A 13144-nucleotide genomic window follows, 5' to 3' on the forward strand; every position below is an offset into this window, starting at 1 on the left:
AGAGGTGGGCCCCAGTTTTCCAACAATCTGGAGGATCTCTATCCCGCTTTGTGTCCACAGACGAGCTTCCTTGTTGGTCTAAATTTAGCCCTGGTCCCCTCTGGAGGCTGGAGCAGGTGGAGGTGACAGGGGCGCTGGCCTGTACTCATGGGACAGACGGGTGAACACCATGACCAATGCCCCGGACCTCACAATCTAGTTATAGAACTGATAATGATTTCCCCACCTCAGCACACCGACACACCTCTAAAAATGAGTCTGTTATTACCTCAAACTGATGGTTATAATCTGCGTCTTACTATGTTAAAATCCTAGGCTGAAAACAACAGATTTCTCTGGCAGACTCTAAAACCACTTATCAAAACTCTTCAGCACCGCCACATGAAAACCTCCAACCATGCCTCAATATTTTGAGACTTGCAACATGTAATTTAAGAACAGCTTTTGTGGGCACACAGTCTCCAAAACTCACCATTGTCCCCTCTATAAAGAAAGAAGGGGGGGGACACACCAAAATGCTGCAACTTCATATTTCCACTACTATGACTCCAATATCTACTAGTACACATGATGTCTATCCCCACCATTTCTCATTTTAGAAAGTTGCTGATCCCCGTATTGCTGGCCCATTCACCAGGATGACATCATTGGCTCAGACTGTGCCAACTGTGCTCAATAAAGCCCAGGCATGTTTCAGTGTGGGAGTGCCTCTGCTGCACTGAGACTCGTATGAAAGACGTGAGTGAGAAGATCTTTGTACTAAAATAATCATGGCAGAAAAATTGGAGAGTATTGCTTGTCACCACCGATTGTAAAGAATCTGAATCATTACAACAACATCCTTTTCTGCCTGCTGTCTATGCTAATGTATATAGCTGAACTCAGAAAGGTCTGCAGTGGGCTCTATTTCAAGACATATAAACCGTTCATTAGTGAGTTTTCGATATGCTTGAAGTTAATTTGAGACTGTCTTCCCAAGGAGAATGACAGAAGTCGTTTAATATTGCTTAATTATGACAGAAGCAAAGCAGGAAGTCAGGTGATGGTATTATAGAGGTCTGGGTGGAGGTATTGGTTAACTAAACATTGGACTTAAGCCCTGTTTGTTTCCTGCTATAAATTGACGGTCAACATTTCTTTTTTTAAATAATGACCGTGATCGTTCCATAGCCTAAGCCACGTGTTCATCATTGTAACCATGACAACAAAGTTAAAGGTCCCATAACCTCAACATTTGATCAAGTTGTTTTGTGCCTTAACCTAACCGATAACATTGTCACATCATAAAACTGATGGATTTTTCAGCAGTGATTTGTAACGGTTTTGGAGGACACAGACAAATGATAATGTCCTGTCAATAGGGGGGTCAGATCAGAAAAACCTTGGATGTGTTGTACTATAGAGTGTATACAGTGTACAAATAATGTATTTTGTTGTTTCATTTGTAGGACTTGTTGGGTGTCTCGCATTCCTGCCGCGACTTAGAGGAGAAGATCGCTGGCACTTTCATGTCTGTCAATACGCTATAGCCAGCAGGTGGTTAGCTTAGCTTAGCATAAAGACTGGAAACAGGGTAAAACAACTAGCTTGGCTCTGTCCAAAGGTAACAAAATTAGTTTAATACATACAGAAAGCCAAGTGTAAAAACGAGAAGGTGGTTATGCGCATGTTTACCCGTTTCCACTCTTTGTGCTTAGCTAAGCTAACCGGCTGCTTGCTGTAGCCTCATATTTAGCATACAGACATGAGAGGTCTCGATCTTCTCGATTAACTCTCAGCAGAAAAGCGAATAAGCGAATTTCCCAAAATGTCGGATTATTCCTTTAAATCCATTTATGTATCAGAATTTTGCACCAGACAGTGAAGTCTTTAATATATCAGTGTTAACAACAGACAATAGAGCTAAACAGAATTCAGACAGTCTGTGGCACTCCAGCGTGTACTAGTTTTAAGCTTAATGACAGTGTGTGCCTGGGCTTTGTGGTGTTATGGTACTGTAGCAGCCGTGTTGTGTAATTAAACTAACTTGCCCCTCAGAATCTTCGCCACACCTCCACTCTTCTTTCTCTGCCCTCACATCACACCACTGCTGCTCTAAAGACTAGCTCGCCTCTTTCTTTGTGTGAGTGTTTCTGCTTTCCTGGCAGTCCGTGTCCATCTCCCTCATTCTCCTTGCCCTGCTCTCTACGAGTACTTGTGCTAGCACTGCAGTTTGGCTGACGGTCTGGGTATAGCGGGTGTGTGTCAAACAGCACCTTCCCTCAGAGGAAAGAAACAGAGGGAGGGCTGCAGGAGGTGGAGGAGGAGGAGGAGTGGGGGTACACACACTCACAAACACACATACACACATACACTGCATGGTGATGTCATCTAAAATGACATCATCCCATGGAGGGGAGCCAAGGGACCTGATGGGTTAGCATCCTCCAGTGAGTTAAAGGGAGAGAGCAAGAAGGAGACAGTAAAAGAGAGACTTGTAAATAAAGAGAAGGGGAATGGACACTGAGATAGAGAGAGAGAGAGAGAGAGACAATGACTGTGATCAGAATTTTCATTCTTTGTTTTCTACATGACTCGCTTCTTGTTCTTGCAGTCTTCACAGAGCCACGTGTCTCTCTTTTAGGGAATACTTCCTACATTTCCATTTGCAGGTGTTACCGTCCTAAGGGAAGTATGCATGAGTGCAGCTAAAGTGCAGTGAGAGTGCAAGTGAATCAATACCAGTGAGCTAATACCAACACACACGTAAACACATCAAACACACAAGCATGGTATCAGTCACATCCCACACATATAACCACATGTAGTGTGGTAGCATACATACAGCGTATGCTATATGCACAACAACATATTTACACATGGACTCACAAATAAACACTCTCACACACATTCGGTTCCTAGTGCAGGGACACCTGTGTCTCTGCGTGTTTCCATTGTTGTCCACTTGGCTGTGCTGTGCTCCACACTGTGCTCCCAGCATGCCTCCCATCTGAAACCAGACACCTATGGACCAGTATCCTGCTGGAGTGATACGCCTCTCCTTCTCTGGAGCCACTGCCGATGCTGAGGACATTCCACTTGGCTCACAGTGATGCGTTCTTTGTATAAACTCTCTTTATTTGATAGCAAGGTTATGAATATGCCCTGTTTTTTTTCCTTGGGAGCTGGTCATGTCTTGAAGAGCTGCCAGCAACAGTCAGTGCTTCCTTTTAAGACAGTGTATTGATAGATGAAAGCTTGGTGTCTCTAATACACGATGATGCAATCTTCCTTTTCGCAAACTGACTCAACTGTATAAATAGAGAGGCATGTAGTGTGGGACAGAGAGGAGCAGGGATGAGAGATATGAAGGGAATGAGGGAGGGCTCGTCGTGATGTGAGGGTGTGAGTCCACACAATGGAGGAAAAATTTGGTCAGGGATAATCAAATCAAATAACCACCAAAGATGAAGCTGTGAAGTTCTCTTTTTGCCCCGACCAGCATCTATTCTTGGCTGCGATATTACTCACAGTCCTGTATCAATAAACAACAGCAGAAATGTGATGCAGGGGCATGGGCTGCACACATTTGATGGCCTTGTACTTTTTCAGAGCCTCATCAAGTTACTCCTTACAACTCAAAAAGTTGGCTTCAGTGCAATCACTTGTGCCCAACTAAGTTAACAAAAAAGATATACTTAGAACAGAGAAGAGGAAGCAGGCGATTTTAGTGATTACTTCCCCTTTCAGTCCCTTCACTTTGTGTTGTGTTTTGTTGGAAGAAAAGCTTGCATGCTATCCCATCCCTGGCTCCAAAAAAAATAAAAAAAAATACAGCCTGACCTCGAGACTACCTGATGAACACAATAAGTTAATAATTCACAACCACAGACATGCATTCACACACAGACTGTACATAATGAATAAACAACACTCTCTCACACAACATGCGTGAGTGTAATTTTGCTTGTGGGATCAAAGTGTTCATCAAAATGTAAATGGTTACACAAATGAGGGTGAATTACACTACCATGCCACTCCACACACACTGCCTATTTTTTGGTCTTATTCGGTGTATCCATGCCCAGTCCAATCACCATCCACTCTTTACCTTTTTTTTTTCTCTCCAGAATTGGTATGGTAACATAGGCCCAGGCACACTCCTACTCTCTTTCGATCTTAGTCATAGGCCTTACTCCTGTGGCACCAGCTGAAGCCCTCCAACAGTTGATATGTTTGGTCACTTCCGTGTGTTTTCTCTCTGCGCCTTTATCACTCTTGCACAAACACACATACTGCAAACATGCAAATGGCGCCTGAATCCAGCCCTTAACTAGGAATAAAGAGGAAACAGGATTCAATTTAAAGCGCAGTCTCCTCGTTTTATCCGGTTCTTCAGGTAGGTTAGGTTTGCATGCATCTGAGTAACGGAGAGCCTTTATAGGTCAACAGAAAGGGAACATATACTGTTGTGATTAGCCTTTGTGTTCAGGTTTTCTGTGGAAAATGTGTTTGGCTCAGGTCGCTAAGTTACCTGTTGATTCCCATTGTGCTGACAGAGCAGGGTAGGACAGGGAACTTATCACAGGAACACTTCCTGTCCCTATGGACACCAGCCCATAAGCACTCTGTGAATATGGGACACCTTTTGTGCATGCAGTAATGTTGCATTTGAGGGTTTACGTGTGTTTGACTTCCTGTCAGCATGCGTAAGGTTGTACTATTTACATTACATAACCATACGCTAGATACAAGATAAGTTTTGCAATGTATGTAACAGCAATTGATTAATTTGCTTCAAACTCAATAACACTGCATATGTGCTTGGATTCAATCTCCTTCTGTGTTACAAGTACACATTTCTGACACTTCCATCCACATTTAAGAAAACTCAGCTGCTCGGCCTCTGTTTAAGCGGGTCCACAGGGGTTGCAGGTAACGGCTTTTAAGGCACAATGAAATAGGCCCTCTATGAAAACCTAAGAGATCTCTCTCAGAGCCTTACTGCTTGTTCCAAAAGAGAGAGGAATAGTTACAGCATCTAATAACAGTTTAGATGTACATATGTGAACAAAAATGTGAACATAGCCTGTAAAAACAGCTGGTAACAGTGACTTTACTGTAAGCCTTTGCAAAGTGACATCTTTAAAATCACTTCTCAAGGCACACTTTTACTGAAGAATAACTTTATTATCTTGTTTTATCACCTTTTCTTTACTTGTACTTGTTCCTTTTTCTATGTACTATCATTACAGTGGAAATCATGGACTTTGTTTGTTGTGGTTATGCATATATGCTGATGTGGAAAGTTGAATCGGTGCAGGGCGTGCAATTAGAACTGGAATTGTTTCTTAGTTTAGGACTTGAATCACACACTTGGTGTCTTTATTTTTGCCTAATATCAAAGTGGTGTAAGGAGTAGATGGGTGTGGTTCTGAAACAAATAAGGAAATATAAAGCATCATGTTTGAACCACAGCAAATAATAGGCTTTTACATATGTTAGTGAAGAAATTATCATTATGTCCCTTTGTTACTAAATTAACTTAACAGCCAAAATGATGAAAATGTAGCAAACCTAAATTGGTAGTTAACTAGGCCTACTTCTCTCTCTAAAAATCTATTTCTAACAGAAAGAACAGTTCAGTACACGCACAAGGTACGGCACACCAAAATAAAACCAGCAACTTAAGTCCCAAAACCAAAGCATCTTTTCTCTGCCTGCTGCTCACACTCTGTCAATTGACGATAATTAGAGCTGTGCCATGTGGCATCACCTTAGCTGCACATGATTTGTGGAACAAACATCAATCAATTAACAACTAATCGGAGACAATCTTATAGCCCACTGTCTTTCCTGAAACAGGGCCGTGAAACTTCTGCTTTATATTATGGCAAATACTTGCTTTTGCATTGTGGATCTGAATGTAAATTGTGACAGAGAAAAAGAAGGGAATAGAATGGGGAGACATTTGAACTTCGTCAGGGAATTTGCAATTAAAAGGCATAATTGGAAGGGTCCAGTGAAGGGCTCTCAACACACTCCCAACTAAATGGCCAACGGTTTATTTAAGGGGACAAATAGGTCAAACAGTCTCTAATTATCCCTCGATCGAAGGCAAGGATTTTCTTCTCCTGCTTTTTTTTTCTTTCCTCCTTTTCTTTCCTGTGTGTGTGAGAGAGCAGCATCGTTCCAATTCACCAACCAGCGGTCTCTGTTGACCTAGTTCTGCTCTGGACACAGGGTGCTTTAGAAGGGACAGGCCTCACCCTCTGTCTCCTCTGTGGACCCGTAGTAGACACCACAGTCCGGGACGTAAACATATTCACTCAGAGAAAAGAGCTTCGCGCACTCGCATCCATATCCTCCCTGGCATTTTATCCATCAGGTTAATTGAGTGGACATCATTGATCTTGAATGCGTCGCCGTGCAGCTGACAAGGATACCATTGACAGAGTGACACAGATTATGTTTGCATGCTGGCAGTGCATTTTCAGTCTATAGCACGAGTGAAAAGCATGGCTGTCTGTCACATAACGTCCGCTCTGCAGTTGTCAAAATCTTTGAAAACTAAATGTCTAATGTAATTTGTAACAAAATCGCATGCAAGGCAGTGGGGTTCACTTTGACTTAACTGATCATTACATCTAAGGCTATTGGGCTGCATATAAATTTGGATTATATAATATAACAGTAATTCTGTTTTGTTTGTATATCTAAAACAGATTATTTAAGGAAAACATTGTATTGTATTAACTTTTTTTAAATTCCAACATAACTAATAACTTTAAAAACCTCTTTACAGTCTAAACAGTTACAGAATTGTTGAGAAGCAGAGATGACTGGTAGGCCTATCAATGTGCCGCACACCACAAAAACAAACTAAGCTACAACTCCTTCGTTTTGAGTCATATAGATTCCTCCCACACAATATGACCTTTCTGTTACTGCTCATATTCTAAATATCTAATAAACTGAACAAAAGAGGTGATGTTTTTTTAACTGGGCCGCTCTTGCGCAATTGCATGCGCTCATATGCTCTTGGTCACGTTGGAAATGCTTGATAGATAATCGATTGCAAAGTTGAGTCTAGAAAATTTTTTTTATAAGCAGCTGCTTCAAAGCGCAGACTTTGATACAGGAGAGGTCAGCCTTGGTAGATGTGCAACTCGGAGTTAAACAAAAAAAGTTGTAAAGGTGTCTTTTACGCACATCTGTCTTATATTTTCAAAAAGTCAGCAGTCGAATGTTAAAGCACATAGACAGAGAGAGAGGAAGAGCACAAAGTTTCTTGAGCAATGTGTGAGTTTGTTTAAAATGGTTGTTGGACAGATTTAAAGGTGGAAAATATGAAATCAACAATTTTGGCGCTCCGGTCTTGTTCTTCATCGATGACCTTTAAGAGGAACCGCAGCCCATCAGATTATTGTGCCTGTTTACTGTTCTTCTTTGCATTCTGACTGTGCATCAGCCCACACATCGGGCAAATATTCAAATACTGCTGCATAACTGTGAGCGTGACACTCCCAAAAACAGAGAGGGAGAGAGAGAGAGAGAGAGAGAGAGAGAGAGAGAGAGAGAGAGAGAGAGAGAGAGAGAGAGAGAGAGAGCGTTGTATAACAATTACTTTTCTTCGGCTCTGTCAGTTGATCACTTTAATTTGCGCACAGAACACAGGAACCTAAAGGTAGGTTATCAGCTACAGTACTCACAGTCAATATGAGTCATTAACAGCGAATACGGTTGTAATATGTATAGGCTACGTTAGGACTTGTCAGTCTGGTTTTTCAGCTTCGGGTTTTAACTTTAGGCTGTTTCGTTTTTTTCAAAGGGCGCACTAGTTCTGTCAAATAATAGAATATGTTAATACAAATCTGCTTATTGCAATTTAATATTTGTAGTTTTACCATAGACTTGAGATATCGAACGGTGATCATTTAATTGATGATCATCCAAAGTCCCATTTTCAGTAAAAATGTTCTCTCAAAGAAATAAAAAGTAATTCCATGCGTTTTCTATAATTAGTCATACACAAACCGGATATTAGTTTCAAAGTGCCCACATGCACCATATAAGACTGCATGTAGGGTATTTCATTGCAATTTCGGAATAGATGTCTCATAAAAGACTGCAAACGAGTTATGTAAACACTCGTTAAGTCTAAAACCACAAGAACAATATTTGGTGCGTGTGAAATAGGCAAATATGGCTTTCATATTTTACTTTGCCTTGTATGTTTTGTTTTATTGTACTATCACTGTGCAGCACAAACAATAAAGGCATTTGTTGCCCAGTCCTTATAGATGACCTCTGGCGCATATAAAAACGTACGATGCACCTGCTGTTATAGGAGAAAGTATGAAAGAAGCATCAAAGCTTTTTTCTGAACGTGCGTAAGATTGTTTTAAACTTGAGGTTAAAAAATACTTACCTTTTCATTTAAGATGTGGTGGCGCCATGCCTGTTGGACATTAAGGATTGTGAAAATGGGTTCCTCATTAGGTTAGTGATAAAATAATAACCTTTTGAATTGATGCTTCTGATAACAAGCATCACCTTTTACTCTCTTACTAAAGGCATAGGCCAGGCAGGCTCATGCAGCGTAGCCTAGATGGCTGCTTCACCCCTTCCCTTTGTCTACTTTGAAAAAAGGGATGGCACACACAGTTAGACAGTTGTGCCAACTTTACAAAAGTTATATTTTTCATCCCACAAATAGGAGCTCTATTAAAATCAAATCCAAAACCACAAAATGTCGGTACAACAGACGTGTGCAGTGTATTTTACGCATGCAGACTGGTGTAGTGTTATTAATCCAAGCCATCCGTAATCATGCTTTCTTTCAACCTGTGAGGTTATGATCTTATTGTGGAATTGCTTTGGCAGAATCCACAATTATCCTCCAAAAGGCCTTGCTTTTTATGTTACTGTTAACTATTAAAGGTAAAGCCCGGATATAAACATCATGCAGGTCGCCTGAGACTACAGGCCTACAGTATAGGTGCAGCAATAGCTCTGAGGAACTCCTTTTACATAGCTTTGTTCATTTTTGGTCACACTTTCACACTCATTAGGTGTAGTTCGTTTCCTCACAGTTGTCTTTTTAAATTTCATCTGCAACCTTTGAAATACTCACTGAAATATGCAGCCTTGTTTTTCTATAGCAAACATTTTGTCACAGCCTATAGCGTGAGGTCAAAATATGTTCAAAGATACCTGAGCTGAAGGCACTGATCGTCTTTTTATTTGATATAGAAATGATCCACGCGGTCAGTGTTCAGCATATGCTGCTACAGTCGTCAGGCTGGATGGAGAGAAGGGCGTCTTGATGGTGACTTCACTGACACCAACAACTTCCTGACGCAACGCTACTGTAACAGCGGCGCGGAAACAGGGAGCTCACCTTTTTATCCGATGAACCAACATGATCCTATTTCTGCATAGTAAGCCGTCTCAGCTCTCCCTCCCCTCGGTTCCAAGAACAGTGACGGGCTCGTTACATCAAAGAGTCGGTTTATGCTTCAGTTTTCTACAACATGAGGGCAAAAGCCTCGTTACTACTTGTTGCGTTGCTTTACGGTCCTGTCTTTGCCGCGAGAAAACAGGAAATCCAATTGCCTGACCTGTTAGTGATGTCCAAATTGTCTTCTCATATTTCGTGTTTGATAAAACCTGCTTCCATTGAGAGAAAATCTACTTTTTTTTGCCACATAAAATGTGTGACAAAGAGTGAGTAACCTCGCATGACAAGGAATGAATGGGTGAGATAATAACTCAACTTCAGTCCGGTGAATGAAAGGTGAATTCGTGTGCAAAGAGTTTTGAAATAGAAGAAAATTGTATGTCTCTACACTACTACTCTTTGTTGGTGGTAACGCGTTACTGCGCATCTCGTTACCGCCCTGCACTGTCCGGGAACTAGTTTTAAATCGAAAGGCGTGAAGGCTGCTTGCGCTCTCGTTCTGAAGGCTCTGGCTCGGCGAAGTCACAGACATAAAGCTTATACGCGCCATTGAAAGCAGGCAAGGAAGTCTGTATACGATTCGGAATCCTTAGTTGTGTAAAGAAATCCAAGTTATCGAGCCGGGCTTTGTATCTGTTCCTCTACGCGCGCACGGGGCGCACCGACCTGTAGTAGCCTGATCTTGGATAGCCTATCAAACCTGGGCACCGTCTAGCCTACTGTCTATTTCACTTTGAAGGGATGCTGGTCGTCCCAGACACGTGAGCTGAGCTGATGAGACGAGTTTATCGCGGATTTGGATGAGGGGTTTTCTGTGCGTTAATGGCCAGGCGTGCGAACTAGGCTATGGTGCGCTCAGATGTTTTTTCTTTTTTTTTCTTTCTCTCTCTCGGTCGCTCTATGTATTCACCGCTCCGCCTCCCCCTTTTCGCAACATTGACGCAACCAAAAATACTGGAACAAAAGAAACAACTTCCTTGAAGCTTTGCTGAAACTGCACTTAGTCGGAGAATGGAAGCTGGTTGTCAACTTGCCTGGATGGAAATGTCGATGTGAGGGTGTCACCAGTGGCCGGCTGGCAGCGACAAAGATGCAGTCGATCACTCCGAAAGACATCCAGGCTGTCGAGTAAGTGCCATTAAACATTCAGTGGAGTAATTTCAACTTTTGCTGTGTGACCTCTCGACTAGTTGAGTTTGCCGTACAGTGTCAGTCACTACAAAAAAAATAAAGTCGTTTTGGTCGATTCTCTGCGACACGGGGCACAAAGTAAAGTCCCTTTAATGTAGCCTAAAGCTGTCGAATTGACGAGGTAGAATATAAGTTTTAGGCCTTATGTACATTGTGGGGGCTGTCGAGGTGTATGCTGATTTCAAAATGACAAGTAGCCTAGGCTATGTAGGCTACTCTTTTTCAACAATATGACATTTAGGAGCCATTGACAACGAGTCTGTCAATCTAAAAGACGGTGGTTGTAGGTTAGTTCATCTAATGAGGGGTCAGTTTTATGAGGTATCGCCTAAATGTGAACAACCTTTATCCGAGCAGACATAAATGTGTTGTGCATTGACAGGCTACCAGTTTATTATTGTTATTCATGCAGCAGCCTTGAGACGTCGCCGGTTGCATGAAGATCCTGGTCATCGACAAACATGTCCCCAACATAAGCAGCATGCGATCATTTTATGAAACAGATATGGTGTCAGTATTTTGGGTGATGTGTCTAACTTTGCTTTGAGGTTTAATCCGCGGTTTGTACGGACGATCACTGTGCTTTGTCGCGTCGGTGTTTTCGCTGCATGAACAAAGGACTGGATGGAGTAGTCGGCTCGGCACAGAGCGTCGGTGGAGAGCAGGCGGGCTGTTTACAATAATAACACGGTCGCGGGTGACGTCACGCGACTGACAGCGCCCTCGGCCAATCGGGGAGCCGCTTAGCCATCAGCAACACGCTATATTTGGAAAGTGGTTACATCATCGCGGTACAACAGTGGCTTGTGGAGGGAGGGACTTCCGCAGGGATTTTCAATTTGTAGTCCAGAAACAGGACAATGAGTAGATTAGTTTTGTCTTTGGAAGCTTGAAGTCTGGATTTTTAGAGTTCATCAAACATTTCCAGAAGGTGTTTACACTCGTATTTAGCCAAGATGCTGTTAGGTGGGCCTTAAACACTGTTTCTGACTGTGTCATTACATAGCAGGCATGATCAGTAAACCTACAGTATTGGTTAATTTGATATAACCTCTGAGTGTCAATTGAAATCTGTCAATAGCGTGCTTCCAGTTTCAGTGCTAAAAATACTTGGCTGAGGAACACTTAGGAGGTTGCTGTTTCATTTTCATACATGCACAACATTTCTCAGCAACAGCCTAGGCAACTCTATAAATGCTTAGTGATCCCTCAAGATTTCAAGTCAATTCTATTTATATAGCCCAATATCACAAATCACAAATTTGCCAAAGGGACTTTTAAATCTGTAGCCTACAGCATACCACACCCTCTATAATTTGACCCTTGATTCGGATAAGGAAAAACTCCCCCCAAAACCCTTTAATGTATGGGTTTCTACATTAGAAACTAGTGATGGACGCATATTTTCGTAAAGTGTTGATTTTTGAAAGGAAAATTGATAATACCGTAGTTAAGGTAGAGCTTTTTTCCCCCATTTATTGCTAAATTGCAACCATACAGCAGCATTGTAGCCACCAACTGTCAAATAAGAGATTATCCGTCATCTGTCCCCAGTCCTCCTGCCTCAGCACCTACAACGGCTGAGTGAAAAAACTGCAAATTGGGTCTATTATCTTAACTGTTAACAAAAATTCTGTCAACTTTAAAATGCCCAGGTAGACGCTCGGCTTCAGCACTATATATTTGTTCAAACACATAAGAGTTAAACATGAGAAAGAGGCTACAAAGCTGCAACAAAAGAGAAACTTATTTTCAGTGATAGATGCTGTTCAGAAAGAGTCTTGAGGTGGGCTGCGGTGAGTCTTTGTTAGGAAATATTGCAATCAAATGCCAGCTGCATGGTGACAGGCTGAATTACTGCTTTATAATTATTAGTTTCAGCAGCAGTAGTAGTATATTAGGCTGTAAAATAATAATACATGTAAGACTGTAGACAGTAATCTCCTTAATTGTCTAAATGTAATTTATTGATGTTAGTATCAGTGATACCTGCTCTGATATTGCTTTGCCAAATTCAATCATCGGCCATACTACACTATAACAATGGAGACACTTTCTGCTCTGGACTCTGTTTTTTAAGAGAGCATAAGATCATTAAATACAAGTGGTGTACTTGAGACAAGCAGCCAGGAGTCTATCCCTTTAATATAAATATTGGTTTTGATGAATATTAGGCTTTGATTAGCTTTAAGCACTTGAGAAAAACATAAACATCATCGTCATCTAATTTATTTCAGCATAAGACAGTGTATAATATAATTCAGCACCTACTGTGCAGTGACTTCACAACAGGGTGATATTTGCCATAGAAAAACAGTCCATTGTGAGGAAACATTTCAGTTTTTAGCATCACCTAAATGTCAGCTATATTTGGTTGATTGTGATAGATGACTAATATATATCTATAAATCTAACACATAGCCTACAAAGTGTTCTCGGTTATCAAAACAACAAAACTGACAATGGAGACTTAGTTTAGCTGCCGTAATGAGTTGACACCAGATGAGCACA

Source organism: Perca flavescens, chromosome 11, assembly GCF_004354835.1.
Source record: "Perca flavescens isolate YP-PL-M2 chromosome 11, PFLA_1.0, whole genome shotgun sequence".
Lineage (NCBI taxonomy): Eukaryota > Metazoa > Chordata > Actinopteri > Perciformes > Percidae > Perca > Perca flavescens.